Source organism: Nomascus leucogenys, chromosome 24 (assembly GCF_006542625.1).
Source record: "Nomascus leucogenys isolate Asia chromosome 24, Asia_NLE_v1, whole genome shotgun sequence".
Taxonomy (NCBI): domain Eukaryota; kingdom Metazoa; phylum Chordata; class Mammalia; order Primates; family Hylobatidae; genus Nomascus; species Nomascus leucogenys.
In genome coordinates this window covers 22,235,010-22,243,883 of record NC_044404.1, presented here as the reverse complement: position 1 = coordinate 22,243,883, position 8,874 = coordinate 22,235,010, and the positions used below count along the sequence as shown (strand labels likewise).

Here is an 8,874-nt window from a genome sequence, read left to right as displayed (position 1 = left end):
ACTACAGGCTGGCCACTGCAGTGGAGAGACAGGGCTGGGACAGGTGCGAGGTGCTGCAGCCCATGCAGGGTGCTGGAGCCCATTTGAACCTGCACACAGGAGCTGACTGCACATCTCTTCCCAATTCCGCATTCAGCAACTCCACGCTGCGGGCTTGACATTGACCACAGTGGGAGTATTTACACTACGGGAATTGGCAAATGCCAAATCAGGGCTTGCTTTCTCCAGAGGGCCTTTTGTGAAATATTTGCCAGCAGAAGGGAGGCACTTGAGAAATGTCTTTCCTCCAGGACCCAAGTTTCTTCACCATGGGGATGTGGTCCATTGGTGCAGGAGCCCTGGGGGCTGCTGCCTTGGCATTGCTGCTTGCCAACACAGACGTGTTTCTGTCCAAGCCCCAGAAAGCGGCCCTGGAGTACCTGGAGGATATAGACCTGAAAACACTGGAGAAGGAACCAAGGACTTTGAAAGCAAAGGAGCTATGGGAAAAAAAATGGAGCTGTGATTATGGCCGTGCGGAGGCCAGGCTGTTTCCTCTGTCGAGAGGAAGCTGCAGATCTGTCCTCCCTGAAAAGCATGTTGGACCAGCTGGGCATCCCCCTCTATGCAGTGGTAAAGGAGCACATCAAGACCGAAGTGAAGGATTTCCAGCCTTATTTCAAAGGAGAAATCTTCCTGGATGCAAAGAAAAAGTTCTATGATCCACAAAGGCAGAAGCTGATGTTTATGGGATTTATCCGTCTGGGAGTGTGGTACAACTTCTTCCGAGCCTGGAATGGAGGCTTCTCTGGAAACCTGGAAGGAGAAGGCTTCATCCTTGGGGGAGTTTGCGTGGTGGGATCAGGAAAGCAGGGCATTCTTCTCGAGCACCGAGAAAAATAATTTGGAGACAAAGTAAACCTACTTTCTGTTCTGGAAGCTGCTAAGACGATCAAACCACAGACTTTGGCCTCAGAGAAAAAATGATCGTGTGAAACTGCCCAGATCAGGGATAACCAGGGGCATTCACCTGTGTTCATGGGATGTATTGTTTCCACTTGTGCCCCTAAGGAGTGAGAAACCCATTTATACTCTACTCTCAGTATGGATTATTAATGTATTTTAATATTCTGTTTAGGCCCAGTAAGGCAAAATAGCCCCAAAACAAGACTGACAAAAATCTGAAAAACTAATGAAGATTATTAAGCTAAAACCTGGGAAATAGGAGGCTTAAAATTGACTGCCAGGCTGGGTGCGGTGGCTCACACCTGTAATCCCAGCACCTTGGGAGGCCGAGGTGAGCAAGTCACTTGAGGTCGGGAGTTCAAGACCAGCCTGAGCAACATGGCGAAACCCTGTCTCTACTAAAAATACAAAAATCAGCCGGGTGTGGTGGCATGCACCTGTAGTCCCAGCTACCCGGGAGGCTGAGGCAGGAGAATCACTTGAACCTGGGAGGTGGAGGTTGCGGTGAGCCAAGATCACGCCACTGTATTCCAGCCTGGGTGACTGAGACTCCGTCTAAAAAAAAAAAAAAAAATGGTTGCTGTGCCTCATTACAAATGCATATGGTGTTTGGGTGCTGTTGTTTGAAATTATTTTTCTTTTTGGGTCTTCAAAAACCCAAGAAAAGTTGATGATTGACTTGAAGATTACAGAATTTAAGGTTTTTTGGCATGTGTGTTTTCTATTAATAATTGGTTATAGGATGTCAAAGTCATACTTTCATAATAGAATTGACATGCTCTGGGATAGTTTGACAAAGGTAAATTGTAAAGTGAAATCTCTCATTTCATTATCTTCCATTCTAACCTCAGAGATCCGTTTCTCTAGAAAAAATGACCATCTCTGGCTTTAATAAAATTATGCATCAGAAATTAAAAAAAAAAAAGAAATATTTGCCAGCACACCACTAAGACACAGCCCAACCCTATGTGTGCTCATTTTCTTGTACTAAAGTGAGTACGTGTGTGCGTGTGTGCACCCCAAGGTAGCTCCAAAATTGTGTGGGAGTAGCACATAAGATTAGAACACAGATTCAGAAAAAAGGGACAGAAGAGGCAGACGGAGGTGGCTTGAAGAACATCGGTTTTGCAACACTCCAGAGAATGGATCCCTTTCTGTCTCAAGGGCTTTTTGTGAAATTCTCCAAAAAATAAAACAACTGCCAAAGAAAAACACTTAAACTCATATGAACGTGAGAATTGTCATGATCCTCTCTCAGCACTGAGCACTGTCAAACCAAACTGAAGTAAGACTCAGGGCTCCAGAGAGGCAGGGACACTCTGGGTCAGGCAGGCTAGGATGGGGAGGACGGAGACAGCTGTCCGAGGGGGAAAGGCTGCCAGGATCTTGAGAAGAGAACTGCAGTTTCCAGTCCTGTTCCCCCACCAGGTAGCTGTATGCCCTGGAACAAGTGGCTCAGCCTCTCTAGGTCTCAGTCTACTCACTGCAAAATAGGGTCTATAATACCATCTTCCTAGGATTTTGCTGCGTGGATTAAATGCATGTAAATGGAACACAAAAGCTAAGGGTTGAGCAGAGCTCTTGTTAATGCAAAGTCCATGGCCTGAGCAAGCACTTTAAATTGTCAGTGTTGTTAAAAAGGCTGACCCTCAGGGGCCGAGACAGGAGAATCACTTGAGCCCAGGAGTTTGAGACAAGCTTGGACAACATAGTGAGACCCCCATCTCTACAAAAAAATTAAAAAATTAGCCACACCTGTAGCCCCAACTATTCAGGAGGCTGAGGCAGGAAGATCACTTGAGCCCAAGAGGTCGAGATTGCAGTGAACTGTGATTTCACCACTGCACTCCAGCCTGGGCAATAGAGCAAGAACCTGTCTCTTGGCCAGGCGCAGTGGTTCACACCTATAATCCCAGCACTTTGGGAGGCTGAGGCAGGTGGATCACCTGAGGTCAGGAGTTCGAGACCAGCCTGGCCAACATGGTGAAATCCCGTCTCTACTAAAAATACAAAAATTAGCCAGGCGTGGTGGTGCGCACCTGTAATCCTGGCTACTCGGGAGGCTGAGGCAGGAGAATCGCTTGAACTCAGGAGGCAGAGGTTGCAGTGAGCCGAGATCGCACCACTGCATTCCAGCCTGGAGGACAGAGCAAGACTCTGTCTCAAAAAAACAAAACAAAACAAAAACCTGTCTCTTTAAAAAAAAAAAAAAAAAAAAAAAAAGACTGTCTTCTATAGCAGGAGCACTGAGCCCCAGACTGAGAGAGCAGGAGAGGACGTAGCAGGTGACCAGGCCTCCAGCTGTGTCATGTTAAGACAACTCCTCCTGCCGCAATCTCCATTTACCCTTCTGTACCCTTCAGAGAACCCTACCTGCCTCCCGTGGCTCCAGGGAGAAACTAAGAGACCATCTGGGCCCAGGATGAGACAGATGCTCCCCTCCTCCACCAAACGGGTTGGGGTCCAAACAGTCATCATCGTCACCACTACTGAACATTCATGCACCAGCCACTCTGTGTTAAACATGTCATGGCTTTAAGTCACATGATTTTCTGTACAAGCTTAGCTATTACCAGCCTCAGTCTACAGATGGCATAACGGAAGCTCAGAAGGGTCAAAAGACTTGCCCAGACCAGACAACTGAAAAGTAGTGAACCCAAGTCCGTGTGACACCCAGACCTGAAAGATCAGCCACCACTCTGTGGGAGTCCTACACGGCCAGGGCAGAAGGACCCTGGACAACTTCTAGACCACCAGCCGGTTTGGGTACAAACCAAGCCTGGAGGAAAAGTGTTTCACCCAGATGGAACAGTATGTGCAAAGGCCCAGAGGCAGAAGAGGAAAGGCCACTTGCTTGCCTGGATCAGAGAGTGAGAGGCAGCCTGGCTAGAGAGGGGATGGGGCCCAGAACCTAGTGGGGAGACAAACCGGGAGGCAGAGAGATCTGCTGGGAAGCAGCTGCATTGTCCAGGTAAGAGAGGGCAATGGCTTGGGCCCAAACAGTGGCCGGGGGATGGAGAGAGATGGACAGTTCAAGAAAAGCTTGGGAGCCATCCATCTCGCAGGATCTGGTGACGGATAGAAGGCATGTTTGAGGCAGAGGGAGAAATCCAGGTTGAGACCACTGTTTTCAGCCAGGGAGACTGGGTAAATGGCGATGGCCCCGAGGTGGGAACTCAGGACGAGGAGCAGGCAAGAGCTTGAGTTCACTGGAATCTGTCCAGTCAGTGATGCCTGTGAGTATCTGGGCGGGTTGGGGCTGTGGTTCGGGAAGCAGGAGCAGAGATGCCGGAGCATCACCCAGTGGAGCTGGAGAAAGGGATGAGCTTACCCGAGCAGAGTGGGTAGAATGAGAAGAGCTCAGTGACAAAGCCCTGAGGACCAGCATTCAAGAACCCGGCTGAGGAGAGCACCTCGGCCAGCCCAGCACTTCCACCTGCCAGACACCAAAGCACTTTACTTTGATCAACTTGTTGAAGTCTCGTAGCAACTCTCTGAGGGAGGCACCAGGATGGGCCTCCTTCTGGAGATGGGGAAGCCAAGGACTTGCAAGGTTAAGCCACTTGCTGGGGTCTCTGGTCTAGGAAGTGGTGGTGCTGGGTCTCAAACCCAGGAACTGTATTGGCTGGAAGTGAGCAAAGAAGACAGCGTGGCCAGAGAAGTAGGAGGTAGATGGGAGTGTGCAGGGTCACCCAAGCCAAAGGACAAGGAGTTTTGAGAAGGCAAATGACCTTCAGGACCTGCAAGAGAGGCCCCTCTCTCCCTGTTTTACACAGAAGGACCCAGAGATGCTACAGGTCAAGTCAAAAGACAAGTTCAGGAGCAAACCCGAGATGATCTGAGGTCAGGACGCCCAGAAGAGGCTGGGGCGAGAAGCACAACTCCAGACCCTTTTCAGCTTCCCAAGGCCCCAAAGCACAGGCTCAACTCCTCTGTCCCTCTCTGACCTCGGCCACCAGCCCAGCTGCCCGGTCACACTGACCATGCTACGCGAACCCTGGCCAGGCAAGACCCAGCGTCAGGAAGCCTCTTTGGGAAGCTCAACTCTAGCTGGCTCCCAGGGAGCTGAGCACCAAGGAAGCGAGGTGGGCACCAGGGAGAGGCCAAGGAGACCCCTGTCCCCCAGCAGCCCCACTCCCCTCGGGTGCCTCCATTGATCTCCCTGGCGGTATAACATCAAGGGATGTTTTTAATAAGAGGGCAGGAGGCCTTGGGAGCTGACCGGGCAAGGCAGTGCCGGGCAATTAATCACCTGGTTGAGAAGCCACAGCCATGGGTAACCGGATCCCCGGAGGGCCGTTAGGCACACCACGCCTTTCATCTCTGCCCGTGGCCGCACTGTGTGGGCTCCTGGGGCATCTTCATTAACTCTGGGCCCCAGGGGACCAGCCAGGCATGGGGGGTGCATGTGTACCTGTACACGGATTCTTCAGGAGTGTGCATAAATGCGCATGTGTAGGCACATGGTCCTCTGTGTTCATGTGTGAGACCAGAGCCCTGGTTAAGAATGCAGGCTTCTGGCCGGGCACAGTGGCTCACGCCTGTAATCCCAGCACTTTGGGAGGCCAAGGCAGGTGGATATCCCGAGATCAGGAGTTTGAGACCAGCCTGGCCAATGTGGTGAAACCCTGTCTCTACTAAAAATACAAAAATTAGCCAGGGGTGGTGGCGGGTGCCTGTAATCCCAGCTACTCGGGAGGCTGAGGTGGGAGAATCACTTGAACCCAGGAGGTGGAAGTTGCAGTGAGCTGAGATCACGCCACTGCACTCCAGCCTGGGTGACAAGAGCAAGACTCTGTCTCAGAAAAATAAATAAATAAATAGAACGCAGGCTTCAGAATCAGACAGACCTGGGTTCAGGTTCAGGCCCCACTCCTTACTAGCTAGGTCACCCTGGGCAAGTTATTCAACTTCTCTGAGCCCCTATCTCTTCATCTGCAAACCGAGATAGTAACAGTGGTAATAACTACATATCCTTGAGGGGATCAAGTGATACTATTCCTATAGAAGTATCTAGAATGTAGTATGTTTAATAAACATACATTCTTATTACACATGCATGGGTGTATACATGTGCGTATGTGTGGTTGGCAGAGGTCTAAGAATGATCCCAAATGACCCTTATGTCACCTCCACCCCTCTGAGTGTGGGTGGAGCCCAGGAATATGATCAGATATAACTCCCATGATCATGTTCCATCATATGGCAAGAGGAAGATGATCCAAGTGGGCCAAGTCTAACTACATGAGCCCTTTCAAGGCCAAGCTTTCTCCAGTTGCTGGGCAGAAATCGCAGAGACGAAGCACCACGGGGGCAGACACAGGGAGCCACCCCTGCCCTTGCAGAGATGGGGGCCCACACAAGTGGCCCCAGGAGCTGAGAGGGACCCCTGCCAACCTCCAGCAAGAAGGTAGGACCTCAGTCCTACAGCTGCGAGGCACTGAATTTGGCAATGACCTGAATAAGCTTGGAGGTGGATTCTCTCCAGAGCTTCCAGATCAAAGCCCAGCCCAGCAGACACCTTGATGTCAGCCTTCAGAGACTGGGGCAAAGACCTCAGAGGAGCTCACCCCACCTCTGACTGCCCAGGTCAAGGGGCCACTGGTAGAATTTTGACAGCTTCAGGAGACTCCCAGGGCCCTCTAACGTATGGTGACACACAGGTGTCTAATCTGGGCTCTAAGCGACACCTGCTGTAGCCTCCAGTCCCAAGCTGTCACGAACAGAGCAAAATGTGTGGCCTAGAGCAGGCAGAGAGGTGCCCTGGGAGAGGCTGGCTGAGCTCTGTGGAGGGGACTCTAGCAAGTCACTTACTCACTCAGCACCAACTGCATCATGAGCAGAGGTGGACTGAACACAGGGCAAACACCGGTGAGGCAGAAGAGCTGTCCAGCCGCAGAGGCGGTGACCGGCTCCCTGAGTAAACAGTCTCAGGCCTGGGTCCAGAGTCCCTCAAGAGGCTGGCCGACCTCAACCTGCACCAGGGCCAGCTTCCCCACCTCCACCCACCTGGCCTACTCAGCTCCATGGCTTTTCAAGCACCCTCTCCTCCCCATCCCCACTGCCTTGCCTACGGTCCAGCACCTAAGTGTTGCCTGGATGACCACTCCACCTCCTCCTGGCCTCCTGTCTCCAGCCTCAGCCCCTAATTCAACCTCCACTCACTCAACCTGCTCACAGCTAGTCCAGGGCTCCTATCGTTGTCAGGATGAAGTCTAAACTCTGCCCTGAAGATTAAGAGCCATTTTCACTTTTGCCAAATGAATGAGCCCTGAACAACAACAAAATATTTGAATTCATGCTTCCTTGATACGAGTACGCTTGAACAGCTTTGCATCTGTTTATTACCCTGGCATCTTTTTACCCACCCAGCTCCTACTCATCTTTAAATTGTTTTAATTATTCCAGTTTTTTTGGGGGGGTTGGTTTTTTTGTTGTTTGTTTGTTTATTTTTTGAAACGGGGTCTCACTCTGTCATCCAGGCTGGAGTTCAGTGGTGTGTTCTCGGCTCGCTGCAACCTCCGCCTCCCTGGTTCAAGCGATTCTTCTGCCTCAGCCTCCCGAGTAGCTGGGATTACAGGCATCCGCCACCACGCCCGGCTAATTTTTTGTATTTTTAGTAGAGATGGAGTTTCACCATGTTGGCCGAGCTGTTCCAGTTTTTAAAAGGTACCGCATACACGTGGCACAAAATTCAAGAGGTATTTAAAAAAAAAAAAAAAAAGACAGTGGAAGGGCAGTTCCCATCCAGCCACTCTGTATGGAGCCATCCAGGCGCCACCCAAAAGAAACTCCCTCTTACTAGTTTTCTGGATGCACACAGATTTATTCCAGGCAGATACTGGCAAATACATATATGTGTTCTTTTTTATACAAGTAATAGTGTATTATACTTCATTTTTCCAGCTAACAAAATATCTTAGCAATTGTCCATCTTGGTACATAAAGAGCTATCTCCCTTTTTTTTTTTTTTTTTTTTGTTAATTACTGCGTAACGTTCCACTGCTGGAAGGTTATGCAGATATTAACTTTTCCTCTTGGTGATATAAGGCTTTTTTCCATCTCTTGCTACTACAATGTGTCACTGAAATATCATTTCACACACATTCAAGTTTGTTTCTAGAAAGTTCCTGGAACTAAGATTGTTGGATCAAAGGCTGTGTCAAAGGCAAAGATATTCTCAGTTGCCCTCCATGGAGGTGGTAAAATTTGCATTTCTACTATCATTTTATGAACATTCCTACTTCCCCATATACTCACTAACCTGGTGATTTATTCAGTTTCGTAACTATTATCTGATAGGTGAAAAATGGCATCACATTGTAATTTTAAATACAGTTTTTGAGGCCAGGCATGGTGGCTCATGCCTGTAGACTCCCAGCACTTTGGGAGGCTGAAGCGGGCAGATCACCTGAGGTCAGGAGTTTGAGACTGCCTGGACAACATGGTGAAAGCCCATCTCTACTAAAAATATAAAAAAAATTATCCAGGCATGGTGGTGTGTGCCTGTAGTCTCAACTACCTGGGAGGCTGAGGCAGGAGAATCATTTGAACCTGGGAGGTGGAGGTTGCAGAGAGCTGAGATCGCACCACGGCCCTCCAGCATGGGCAACAAAGGAAGACTCTATCTCAAAAAATAATAATAAATAAATAAATAAATGCAGTTTTCTTGTTTTGAGTAAGATCAATCATCTTTTCATGTTCTTCTCTAAGAGGAATTGTTTTCTTTTTCTGTGAATGATCTGTTCTTATACTCCATCGGTTTTTCTAGCAAGTTGTTAGCCCTTTCTCTTTGATTTACGAGAGCTCTACATATATGAAGGAAATTAACCCTGGGCCAACTTAAATAACAATTTAAATCATTGAAATTGTTCTCTGAATGTTCAGTTAAATTCCCCTGTGATTTTTTTAGGAGTAATTATCTCTATT

The 8,874-nt window shown here is 49.0% G+C and overlaps 1 pseudogene across 1 annotated transcript; it reads left to right on the top strand.

Moving 5' to 3' along the window:
• The first annotated feature begins 255 nt into the window (after positions 1–255).
• LOC100606012 lies at positions 256–1,343 on the top strand (annotated as a pseudogene). Its single transcript, XR_004028421.1, has one exon. The product of XR_004028421.1 is annotated as a peroxiredoxin-like 2A pseudogene (transcript).
• Positions 1,344–8,874: the final 7,531 nt, after the last annotated feature.